Below are 11,668 nucleotides of genomic sequence, written 5' to 3'. Positions count from 1 at the left end.
CGTTATCATCATAAATCATGTTGTTAAACTGGCAAACAGTGCTTTGTTAATGGAGACCATTAATGGTTCTACATAAATAAGACATTAGTGCCACTCCAGCTTGGCTGCATCTATTCACTTTGGTCAATAATAATTACAAGGCCTTTGGTTGCATGGCAAGGGCTTTCAAATTCAGTAACCAGCTGTGGTACAGGTCTGTAGATGTATAATGCATTTTTATTTTGTACACTTTTCAATTCTTATATATTTAAGTTTACACCAAGGATTTCCCTCCTGATCCTCCCTTATTGCTCTTCCCTTGTTTTGTGACTGCATCTTCTACCTAACATATAAGACATTCCTGCTAGTATCTAGCATGCTGCTGCCAATACACGATTAGTGCATGCAATAATTTTAACAATCATATGTAGAGCGTGTTTTGAAAGGTTTTTTGGACACATAAACATTAAATCTGTGATTATGTTAAATGTTCAGTCATTTAAATTAGACGAAATTAACAGTTTTTCAGTGTTTTTTTTTTTTTTTTTTTTTGGAACTTGCATCAAGGCATGTGATTTAAAACATACATTTCAGATTAGTTGTTTGCCCTTGTGCTGACTGGTTTAGGTTTGCTGTCATGTCCTGGCTGATTGGCAGGTGCTTTTGAGAGTCAGAAGGGCTCAGGAAGGGTCAGGAATAAGATGAATGGACAGCAGGGCGGGTGGAAGTGCAAGAGGAAAAGGGAGAACGTTGTAAAAGCAGGGAAGGTGGAATGGGGTGGCTAAATTAGCTGCTTCCACGGCAACAAACTCCGTCCTGCACCATGACAACCGCAGCACACGCAGCAGAGACGTTTCCAGCTTGTCAGAGTCAGTCCGATTCAGAGCACCACGATTCAACTTTACAGTTTCGATTAATAATGTTTATTGCAGTGATGAGCAATAAAGGGAGTTTAGTTTACATCATAGCCGATCGGAAGAGACAATCGCGTAGATTATAACGGAGTCTCCTGACGAATGACCAGGTCCGTAAAATTTGGTTTAGCCTATTATCCTGAAATGAACAAAAACGTCCTGCCTAAATGCAGCGGTTCTGGTCTGTTGCAGAATTATTTACATTATATTTACATTCAAAACGCCGTCACCGAACTCGGTCTATCCAACTGGATCCCGTCGCAGCGACACGTTTCGTGTGCGCCTGGCGCGAATGACCGCGACCTGGCAACACACGCGGCACCTGTAGCGGGGGGAGGGGTCGCGGCGGGGGGAGGGGTCGCGGCGGGAACGCCCCTCCCGTCGCGCTGCGCCTACCGGAGTTTCCCGCGAGCTGCCGCATGCGTCCTTTTACGCGGCGGCGGCGGCGGCGGCGGCGGTTGTGACAGGAACATGCCCGCACGTCCCTGCGCGCGTCACACGCAACGTCTGGTCGGTCGGACCCGCGCTTCTAGCGCAAACGGGGAGCCACCGGAGCCCAGCGCCGGGTGCAGCATCACACGCCAAGCCAGATATACGATACGGTAAGCCCTCTACTACTACTCTACTACTACTACTACTACTCAATAATAATGATGATGATAAATATAATATCGAACTGTTAGGTGCCATCAGTTGTATTCTCTGTTATTATAACAAGGCAGTCAGTATGAATCCCAGTAGAGACCCTGTAGCTGCGTTATCGCTGGTCGCAGGTTCCATCAATTTCTCATTCGCAGAGGCTGGATGGAGGATTTAACCGCGCAACATGGGCAGCCTGGTCAGGCCAGCAGCGGGGATGAAATAGGAGAGCGAACGATTAAACAAACTCAGATGGTGTCTAAAATCCAAAAGTAATCAATAAGACTTCCTGCGAAAAGGGCTTATCTGCCAGTCAGATGCGATGTCGGTGACATTGTGCATTGTCATTCTTTTGTTCTATCATGTTAAACAGGTATAGCACTTTTGTCAGGGCATTCTTCACCACATTCCCTTTCCCTCACTCACAAAACCTGTGTGTTTATTTGTGTGAATATTGGTGGGAATGATCCTTCCAAGCTCTGCAAAACCTGGAATCCACTGACAGTGTTAACCCCTGCTAACAGACACTGACAAAGAAATGGCCAATCTCTAATTTTATTACTAGGTTTATTTGAACAGTGAGAGAGAACAAAACCAAAAATATGCATTTCAAAATAGTTATAAATTCATTTTCATGAATGATATAAGTATTTGAACCCTTTTGCGAATACTTTGTGACTCAACCTTCATTGGCAATCGCAGAGGTCAGATGTTTCTTGTAGTTGACCACACATATCTCGGGGAGGATTTTATCCCACTCCTTTCTCACCCACCCCGGTGCATGACCCCATGACGTCCTGCTTTTGATGCAGTGCAGTTGTCCCCCCGTTTTGGTCTCATCTGACCACAACACTTTCACCCAGTCCTTTTCTGAATCATTTAGACATTCAGTGGCGAACCTGTACGTGAGCTTTCTTGAGCAGGGGGACCTTGTGGGCACTGCAGTATTTCTGTTCTCCATGGCAAAGTGTTTTACCAACCGTTTTCTTGGCGACTATGGTCCCAGCTGCCTCGATACTGACCGCTCCATGCCAAGTTATTTTACGGTTCTTCCATTTACGAATAATCGCACCTTCTCACCCAGCTGGTCTTGTAGTCCATTCCTGCCTTGTGTAGGTCCACAATCTTGTCCCTGACATCCATGAAAAGCTCTTTGGAAATGGGAAAACTTACAAAATCAGAAGGGGAACAAATCATTATTTCCCCCACTATATATAAATCTTCCATTTGGAAAAGTCCTGCAATCTCTTACTTGTGTGTTGGAGAGAGAGAATCTTGGTTAGATAAACCCCAATAAAATCCCCAGAAGACAGATTTCTTATAATCAATCTTTCTTATAATCAATTTAATGTCTTTTGCTTTTTTTTTGTCTCTATGGGCCACTGTGATTGTGTCATGATCATTAAATCAAGAACAAAACAAAACTTAACGAAGCCTGTGTGAGTTCAAATCACACAGTATGGGCACGTATAGGGCACGTAAGAATCCAAACCAGTCGTGCCTTTTCAACCGCATTAAAATGTTTTCTACAGGCTTTTTAATTTACCCTTCACCCTTGTGTGCTGTTTGAGTTTGTGTTACCCATTTTATTGTTTACCAAAAGAACAATGAGACCCTGAGATTTAATATCTTTGGCTCATTTTCTGCAACGAGGAAAACACAACACATTTTCAAGTACATCCCCTTCCAAAGGATTAACTCTGAACCACATGCAAAGACGCCAGACAATAAGATGTGAGATGTTTTTTTCAATCTGACTTATTCATATTATCTGTTATGAAATAAAGCTAGAAAATCACGTGAGTAATCAGTAAAACTGATTGTAAATAGGAAAAGGGTTTTGCAACCTGTGACACTTTAATGGCTTACCTGATCTGAACCTTTGATGTGGTCAAGTGGTATTTGAAGTGGGTTCAAGACAGGGTAAGGTCATGCCTTCACTACATGCAGTGTCAGAAGGAGCAGGTCACTGTAGATATCCTTACTGCCTTGAGCCATGTTAGGTTGACTCCTTTGTGTGAGGAGAGAATTATAGTTGGAGTATCCCTGAGGGACGCCTGTTTGTATGATGTGCATGGGTCGCCTTCATTCCCTAAAGGGAGAGCCATGTAGTGGAGTGACATCGCCAAGCATGTGTGTATGCAGTCTCACCAACGGGTCCTTCTCTTTTCGCAGCAAAGTTCAATCTTTGGTAGTTTACTTGAGATCTGGCATTCAGTTCAACACTGAATGCTTTAAATCTAAGTAGGTTGACATGCAGTGAACTGCGATGCGAAATGTTTTCTGGCAATTCACCAATTTACTATCTTTCTGACTGGAAAAAAAACTACGGTACAATACGACTTACTGGGAGTTTAGAAAACCACACCTATTCTTTACACTGAGTGGACACAAGGCCAGATCACATAAAAATTTTACTGTTATATGTATGGATGGGGCCTTAGTAGACACCACAACTCTGTTACAATTGTTGAATTGAATTGCTGTCAGGCTGCCACAGAACGAAAAATCCAATGCTCCGTGATTCTTCTTTGGCTCAGAATGCAGTCTTTTGCATTCTAGGAGTACTACCACTGTCCCCAGGACTTTCTGTAGTAGCACATTGCAGTTACAAATGAACATTGGTGGAGATAATGTGGCAAGGTATACAGCAAATATTCCATTTATATGGTTTTGCAATATGATGGGTCAACAAAAAATGCCTTTATTGTCACTATACAAGAGTAGCAAGATAAAATCTGAATCAAACAAAAAAGCAGATGCACATTAGATAGACTAGGTTTGATGAAGATGAATAAAAATGTAAGTAATATTAAATAAGAAATAGTCTAGAATACTTGCAATATAAAGAAAGCTGTGAGTGAACATTTATGGCATTTATCAGACGCCCTTATCCAGAGCGACTTACAGTCAGTATTTACAGGGACAGTCCCCCCCTGGAGCAACTTAGGGTTAAGTGTCTTGCTCAGGGACACAATGGTAGTAAGTGGGATTTGAACCTGGGTCTTCTGGTTCATAGGCGAGTGTGTTACCCACTAGGCTACTACCTACTGTGAAAGTACAGGTAAGATCATGATCGAGCAAATGTACGCAGTGGTCCTGGGGCCATATAGAGTAGAGAAGAGTGTGCAATATTGCACACATAGAATTAAGGTAAATACTGTTGAATAAAGTTGTGGACTAACTGACTAATGGTTTCAGCCCTACACTAAAGATAATAACAATTACTAAAAATGGCTGGTAGTAGCCTAGTGGGTAACACACTCACCTATGAACCAGAAGACCCAGGTTCAAACCCCACTTACTACCATTGTGTCCCTGAGCAAGACACTTATCCCTAAGTTGCTCCAGGGGGACTGTCCCTGTAACTGATTGTAAGTCGCTCTGGGTAAGGGCGTCTGATAAATGCTGTAAATGTAAAATGTAAATGTAGATTACTGTAGATTACTCCTAAAAGAGGGAGTCCTTCTCATGAGAGTGGGACAGCATATGAAATGTTGAATTGGGCTTATCTTTGCCTCGGTACTGTCATTTAACTTCACATTGACTACAGGAATGATAAAAGTCTCTAAATTGAATTCCTCACTTTCACTCTAAGATGAAACTGCATCTTGCCGTTGAAGACCACCCCAGGCTCCCTGTACTGGGGTAACACCCACCTGGGGTAACACCCACCCACATGACAGTTAGTTGGCATGACGGCAGGTTGTATGGTAGGGATTATTGTAGGGTGCCCTTGTGTGCCCCTCATTCTCCGCACCAGTTTCAAACAGGTTCTTCAGATGTGTTGGCACTGACTTGGGTGAAATGAGATTAGATATGCAGGGTCACGTTGGGGGCTAGGTTAGGGGCTATTATGCTTTTAATGCCTGTATCCACGGACAACTGGCTATACCAACTCCTCAGAGAGCAGTAGAGAGAGAAGTTGAAGATGCTAGAGCAACAAAGCCTGCATTCAAGGGAATTACCATATATTACTGTATGTTACTTTGTGATTAGGGCCAAATAAAGGAGCTAACAATTGACAAACTATTCCCAAATGGGCATAGTAAAAGAGGGGGGGCAAAGGTCAGGATTCAATTATGGATTTTAATGTTATAGTTAATGCTACTACCAGTCAGAAAGAGGCAAAGACAGGCCAAGGGTCAGAGTTTAAACCTTGTAACTATGTTAGTACAAATAACATTAAAGCGGAACTGAATTTGTATTTTTATGGTTTGAGCAGTAAACATAATGGTGATAATGAATACCAAACAATATATATATATTTTTATTGTATAGTGGGTGGAGTTGGGGGTGAAAAGTTTTTTGTCTGCTGTCACACCTCCGTCTTCCCTGACTCACTCCCAATCGCCAAGTTACAGATTACAAACGCACCCAACTGCTGATCACCACCACCGTAAAGGATCCTGATCCAATCCATGTGCCACAGTCTTGACTTGCTTATGTGCATTAAGAGTAAACAGTTTTGCTGTCTCTTACATGGGAGATATTCAACAGGCATTACCTCTGACCTGTTTGTGTATGTTATCTGTCTAAAAGTGTTGTTAATTCCATGTGTTGATTAAAATATTTATTTTACAAAGATCTATTTTCACGCTTGGGTCTGAATCTTCTTGTCACGGCACGACAGCTCCAAAGAATTATGTACAGTTTAATTCAATCCTTCTTTCTTCTAATGGATGTTAAACATTTTCTAAAATTGTATGACCCTGCTTAAAATCTTGCTTTGATTTGTGCGATGCATATACAATAGGTTAATAAAATACCTATGGTTCAGTCAGGTTTCTTTGATGCTGTGACAGCAGTTTTTTGCTGTGTAGTCAATTTCTGTCCTCTACCTGAGATGAAAATCTAAACAAGAAAATGAATTGATGAAATTTCATTGGAATTGCAAAATCAGATCACTCTGTGTAGCCATTTATAATTTTGTGCAATGAAGAAAACATGCAGTATTTTGTTCTGTGTACTGGTACCTCCTGTACACACTGCATTTCAAATCGGTAGCATGTACCAAACAAATGAGGGTCATGATGTTCCCTACAGAAACCCCCAGATGCCAAAAGCATGTGGGACTCTGATGCATTAGACAAACATTGCCTTACATAACGCCCGAGAGAGGTGTGCTGGCAGGGTGATTACTGGAAATCTTTGAAGGGCACAGGCATTATTGATTAGATTGAAAAAGACTGGGCTGAAACTGAAGCTGTTGATAATTTAGTAAATGTTCAAAGTGTGTTTGTGTGTGTTTTGTGACCAAAGTGATCGTGGGAATATAATAAAGCATTCTCTTTGCCAGAGTGTGTCGTTATTTAATTGCTTGTGTATCTGGTGCATGTGTGCTGTAGTCAGACTGAGACTTTGCATTAATTAATGGCTCTCTTGCTGAATATGTGTGTTTTTTTGCTGCTTTGTAAGCATTAGTTTTATGTCTTTTTCTATAGGAAAGGCCATGCTAATGTGTGATATGGCGGAATTTTCAGTGCAGAGCAGAGCCTAACGGATGTAAAATCACGCACAAATCTAAAATGTGGACAGAGCAGAATACATTTACAGTATTTTACTGATACGGAAACCCCACATGTACCTGTTACTACCTTACTAGTACTAGTCTAGTAACTCATTCTAAGTCTCCAGGTGTTGAATGACTGAAAAGAGGAGTGAAATACATATACACATAAATTAAGTAAATTAAGGTCACTGTTTGTCTCTATGAGACTATTGCTTTGCTGGTTAAGACAGACCTTGCTGGCACCTTTGTGGTTCAGGATTTGAACCCGCAACCCTTCAGTTAAGAGTCCACTGCCCTTTACAATCCACCACAAGGCAGTTTCTGCAAACGTTGATCATATGTCTTGCAGTGTGAGCCTGGAATGATGATTGGACAGGCTCACATAGGAGAGACAGGGCCCCTCACTGTTTGAGTTTAGTGACGTTGTTGTCCAACGTGGATGGTTTCCAGCTGCACGTATGCTGTGTGCCTGGATTAAACCAGACACAGCTGTGAAGTAATCTAGCTGCAATATGGTTTTGTCTCAGTGTACCCCAAACCCAACAGTTAGGGTCACAGAGTTGGGTTATGATCTGATTTTTTATATATTACGTGTAATAAATAATTGGAATTACATGCATAGAAATCTCTTGTAGAACCTGTTGGGCTGGCATCTATGTCCTAAAATGTGACTAATTCTTAAACACACAAACACAGTTAGTGTCATTGTAAGGTAACCGTGACTACCGAAGAAATGAATAAAAAATAGTTAACTCTAGATAGGACCAGGTGCATGTGCATGCACACACACACACACACACACACACACACATTCTGTCACGTTGAGTAATTAGTGAGAGCGATTGCAGGTTGATGAAGCCCTTTGCTTTGATGTGAAATCATTCTTACCCCATCTCTCCAACTTCCCTTCCCTCCCTTTTTTTTGCAGGGGCGTGTGAACAGAAACAGCAGGTGGTCTCCTCCATATGTTCCCCTTTCCTATGAGCCCCATTCACCAGAGCTCTAACAGATCCAAAACACACACACGTTCACTCTCACTTCAGCTTCTGCAGAAGAAAAGATCTGCACCCTTTTGTTATTTCTTTTGCTCTCTCTCTCTAAGGAAGTTGAGGCCAATTAAGAAGGCTGATGTAGCGTGGCGAATTCAATTACTGTTCATCTCATAATTACCAAGGCTTTAATCAAGAAGGGGGTAGGGGAGAAAAGGAAGAAAAGTGTGGAAAGATGCAAATGAAGGGATAAGGGATGCAAGTTCAGGACAGTAGAAAGGAAAAAAGCAAAAGGACGATTGCAATGGAGGCCACAGCTCAAAACAGAAGTGAAGAAGATAGGGTGAAGGTATGGATATAGGATTGGGAAAACAGAGGGCAGGAGGAGAAGTGGAGAAGTTGATGCGGGAAAGGAAGAGTGGACATAAGGAAAAAGAACAGAGGAGGGTAGGAAGGGAGTGCAATTGATCGGTCACGACTCATGATATTATGCACATACAAACGTTCTCTCACATCTCTCTTTCTTCCTTCTATCTGCATTGACTTAATAATACATGTCCATTTTAACCTCTAGTGTGTTGTTTAATACACACAAATATGCCACAATGTAGAAACGTACATTGTTGAATTGCATGAAATGGTAGCTGAAATGTATCTTTCTCCATGTAGCTCACTTTGCATACATGAAATGGCTTTTAGATAGATTTTGGAGCTGTTTTTAGGCACGTCTGAGTAATTCCACTTTGCTGTCTTTGTATAGCACCAGTACCCGCAACACAAATCTGGTGCATGCACTTTAAGCTAATATGGCCCTGAAAAGCTAAATCCAGATCACAAAATCTTAAATAAATATATTTTTTTCATCTAGTTTTCATTTAAAGCCCAATGTTATGGAATTCTGATTTGGTATGTTTTATGGTATCAGGCCAACAAGCCATTTACCGATTGTAGAAAATGTATTTTTCTAAACCCACCTCCTCCAAGCACAACCGGCTTTAAAATAATGTCAAATTACTTGAAAGGCTCAAAGAAACAAAAGTACAAACAGTTCGTTTAGTTTTTTGTTCTTAGTTCAGTTTAGCTCTTGTGCTTTTGTGACCAATTAAATCGTGCAGATCTGTACTGCTTAAATTCTCTATTTATCTGAACAGTTCAGGCAAAGTCTTACATATTTAATATCATTGTGTAATTGTGAGAACAGTAATTATGGGTCCCAGCTCTAGTCCTTATTGCTTGTTTAAAGATGTTCTTTTCATACATGATAATGGATAATTGTTAACTGCCCAAAAGAGATCCACAATTCTGCTGTATTTTGCAACTCTGTAAGTGGAAGTAAAAAAATAAAAGAACAGACTCATGTAAGTGACAAAACCTTAAACCTCACTCTAATGTTTACTGTGGGCAAATTGGTGGCCCTTAATTATTGGAGGCTCATTGGATGTCCAGTGCTTGGTGTTGAGGGCCAGTGGAACCAACCTCGTGGTCTTCAGGCTTGTGTCATGGGAGGCTTGGTCGAGGACAGAACAAAACATCAGCAACATCAGAGTCAGAACATCAGACAGGTAGGAATAATCCAGGAGAGTAATCAGGAAACAAAGCAGTCGGTGTGATACAAAGGCAATCCAGAAAAACAACTTACAAATATGAGCGGTTAGTTGTGTATGAGTTTACGATGAGTTGTTTGTTGTGCTGCTATTTCTGTTGTGTTTTGTCTTCCTCGGATTCTTCCTCTGGGTCGTTGGACCTATCCCTTCCTATCCCTCACGATTTCTTGAGGAGAGAGTAAGAAAGTGAAGTGATTGTCATTGTGATACACTGCTGCACAGCACACGGTGCACACAATGAAATGTGTCCTCTGCTTTTAACATATCATATTAGTGAGCAGAGGGCAGCCATGACAGGCCCCGGGGAGCAGTGTGTGGGGACGATGTTTTGTTCAGTGGCGCCTTGGGAGTTTGGCTATTCGATCCAGCAACCTTTCCGATTATGGGTCCGCTTCCTTACCGGTTATGCCCCCTCTGACCCAGGTGTGATATAGCCATATGTTTCGCAACTTCACTTTAATGGGTCACCTTACCCATGTCGGCTATCTTTACTTCACTGCCATCACTTATTAAAATATTTGGGGTGTTGATATCACAGTACAGACACCCCTGTCTGTGAAGGTGATGAACAGCTTCAAGTTTCTTTTTGGCCACAAATGCAATTACTGTTTCTTTAAAGGCCCCTGTCTTAGTCTGGATGGTGCACAAATTACCTTAAAGTTCTGTGAACATGTAGAGCTTGTTCTCCCAGTGGCATTTCCGATGACATTTTGGTAATCAAAGAGCTGCAGCATGCCACAATCTAGTATGGCATCTGCTGGGTCCTCAGGTGTTCACGCCTGGATCCAGCGGCAAGAGGGGGCAGCGCCTCTTAAACAAACATCCCACCAAAACTGAACTAATATTCATTCCAGCAGATTCTTCAACCAACTCTCCTTCTCGACTCACATCAGCAGTCTTTCCCGCTCATGTAGATTCCTTCTCTACAATATCAGACGAATCCGCCCTTATCTGTCAACACAGGCCAGCTGCTGGTTCAGTCAGTAATCTCAAAACTGAACTACTGTAACTCCCTTCTAGCTGGTCTACCTCTATGTACCATCCGACTTCTACAACTCATACAAAATGCAGCAGCACGACTGATCTTCAACCTTCCCAAATTCTCCCATACTGCCCCTCTGCTACGTTCCCTCCACTGGCTCCCAGTAGCTGCACGCATCGATTCCCGATCCGTCAAGGTGCCACTGAGCAAAGCACCTCCCCGGGCGCTTGTCATGGCTGCCCACTGCTCACTCAGGGTGATGGGTTAAATGCAGAGGACAAATTTCACTGTGTGCATTGTGTGCTGTGCTGCTGTGTATCACATGTGATACACAGCATTTACAGCATTTATCAGACGCCGTTTACATTTACAGCATTTATCAGACGCCCTTATCCAGAGCGACTTACAATCAGTATTACAGGGACAGTCTCCCTGGAGCAATTTAGGGTTAAGTGTCTTGCTCAGGGACACAATGGTAGTAAGTGGGATTCGAACCCGGGTCTTCTGGTTCATAGGCGAGTGTGTTACCCACTAGGCTACTACCACCACTTTAGAATGAACTCTCCCTTGAGGTCAGAACGGCTCAGTCACTGAGCACCTTCGAATGGCAGCTCAAGACCTTCCTCTTTAAAGAATATTTAGATTAACTTGTAACTCTCTTATTGTCGAACTTGTGTACAGAATCTACAACAGAGTGAATAAAAAAATTATATTCATAGTTGGGGGTCCTAATGAACCAGACAAACTGAATATGGACAAAAATTTACAGTAGCTGAAAACAGTAAACCTCAAACCTAATAACACCCTTGGACCAGAAACTGGTCCATCCAAAGACAAGACACCCAAACAGAAGCTTAGTGGCATTGTTTATGCAGTCCAATGCAGGGAGGACTGTCCAGACTTTTACATAGGAGAAACAGACGAACAATTACACAAGCGCATGGCACAACACAGGAGAGCCCCACTTTTGAAAATGACAATGTCCACATAATGGACAGAAAAGATAGATGGTTTGAAAGGACTCAATCCATGTCAAACAGGAAAGACCT

The 11,668-nt window shown here is 42.1% G+C and overlaps 1 protein-coding gene across 1 annotated transcript in view; it reads left to right on the top strand.

The window, feature by feature from the left end:
• The first annotated feature begins 1,295 nt into the window (after nucleotides 1-1,295).
• Nucleotides 1,296-11,668, top strand: part of trpc5a (transient receptor potential cation channel, subfamily C, member 5a) — a 47,988-nt gene continuing 37,615 nt past the window's right edge. Inside the window, exon 1 of the mRNA XM_028976560.1 lies at nucleotides 1,296-1,495. The gene's annotated coding sequence lies outside the window, so the exon portion shown is untranslated. The remainder of the gene's footprint in view (nucleotides 1,496-11,668) is intronic.

The sequence above is a fragment of the Denticeps clupeoides genome, chromosome 1 (genome assembly GCF_900700375.1).
Source record: "Denticeps clupeoides chromosome 1, fDenClu1.1, whole genome shotgun sequence".
Taxonomy (NCBI): domain Eukaryota; kingdom Metazoa; phylum Chordata; class Actinopteri; order Clupeiformes; family Denticipitidae; genus Denticeps; species Denticeps clupeoides.
This window is presented reverse-complemented; position numbering and strand designations above follow the sequence as displayed.